Here is a 1654-nt window from a genome sequence, read left to right on the forward strand (position 1 = left end):
AGAGGGAATCATGGAGCAGGGGGAGCCCAGGGCAGGGGCATGGGGGTGTTACTGAGCCTATGAGACACTGGAGAATCCCCACTCCCCAAGTCACGTCACGGAGTGAGGGAGGATGGATGGATGGATGGTGCATGGATGCATGGATGGATGGGTGGATGGACGGATAGGGTGTGCAAGCACCGGCTGCTCTCAGTCACACAGTTTGGGGTGGGCACACTGGGCCTGTTGTCCCTGTCCTCCACTCACCCGTCCGCACCTTCTCATGGCTCCAACTGCCCCGCAGGACAGAGAAGGTCTCTCCCTTTGGGGCAGCCTCACCTCACCCTGCCCTGCCCCTCAGCCCTGCCTTGGGCACCTCCATGCAAGCCCAGAGCCCAGGGACCCAAACCCACCATCCTGCCCAGAGTGGTGAAGCCCACCCTAAAGTGGGGGCTGGCTTATCCCCTGGGTCTCCATGGCAGGTTCAATATCTATCTCCATGTGCTCTCCTGGAGTGATGCCTGGGCACAGGGAGCACCAGGGACCCTGCAGCCTCAGGGGTCCACAGGTCACCCCCGTGCCCAGGTCTCCATGTGCCTCCTGTGCCCATCTCTGCCCATCAGGCTCCACTCACAGGGTGCTAGGGCACTGAGGGAAAGGTCAACCTCACAGGTAGGGCTGTCCCTGTCCTACAGTCCTGCGGACGCAGCAGTCCCCGGCCACCTCCAAACCCAAGGATTGTTGGGAAGTGGGGAGCTCCTGGTCGGAGTGGGGCAACGAAAGGCAAAGGAGGTCAGGACTGCATATGGATGGTCCTCTAACACTGTAAATCCCTGGGGACACTGACCCCCAAAGTGGGGCACCCCTAAACCCTCCCATGCCTGGTTCATGAGGGACATCAGCTCATGGGGGCCTGGGGGGAACCCCTGGTTCACCCCACACTGGGTGCCCCCATGCTGGGCACTGGGGTGCTCCTGGCTGAGGTCAGATGTGCCACCAGGAGCCAGAGGCAGTGGGATGCTATATCCCTCCACCCCAGGAGGTGCTAGTACCCCTGTCCCAGAGCTGAGCCTGGCAGATATTCCCAGAGGGGCAAATGGATTAGGGATCACACCACAGACTAAAGCTTTGCAACAAGGGCATTAGGGACAAGTGTCAAGGGACAAAGCCCTTGACACCCACTGATGGGTAGGACCCACGAGCGGCACCCAAGGGTGCTGGGGATGAGTAAGCCAGGGGACATGCATCTGTCCCTCCTGTCCACACATCATCCTGTGGGGCTGCAGGCTCACCCTGCTGTGCCCCCACCTTGTCCCCAGGTCTGGGGGATCTTGGGATGCACCAGTGGCCTGGAGTGGGTTCCAAGGGAGAAGCAGCCAGAGCCAACACACACTCAAAAAAAACCCATCCCATGCTCTGGTGCTGGGGCGGGGAGTCCCCATTGCTCCTGGCTCCAACCCCTCCTGTTTGGGTGGCTCAGCATCACCCATGCACGCAGGAAGGAAGACAGGGAGCTCAGACATGGGTCTCCTCCCCACCAGCACACATGGGACCCCCACATCACCCTGAGGTGGGAGGTGGGTAAAAGCAAGAGGCTAAAGGCTGTGCTGGGGGGAGCAGAGCACCCCAAAAACCCTGCCTGCCCATCCATGGCAGGGGGGGCGCTGCGTTTTGG

General features: G+C 61.1%; 1 protein-coding gene across 1 annotated transcript in view; it reads right to left on the bottom strand.

Annotated features, from left to right (window-relative positions):
- Window positions 1-1654, bottom strand: part of LOC104405271 (neurabin-2-like) — a gene marked incomplete at its 5' end in the record, with an annotated part of 4577 nt that overhangs the window by 685 nt on the left and 2238 nt on the right. The gene's annotated exons all lie outside the window — the stretch shown is intronic.

This window comes from Nestor notabilis, unplaced genomic scaffold (assembly GCF_000696875.1).
Source record: "Nestor notabilis isolate BGI_N333 unplaced genomic scaffold, ASM69687v1 scaffold20754, whole genome shotgun sequence".
Lineage (NCBI taxonomy): Eukaryota > Metazoa > Chordata > Aves > Psittaciformes > Psittacidae > Nestor > Nestor notabilis.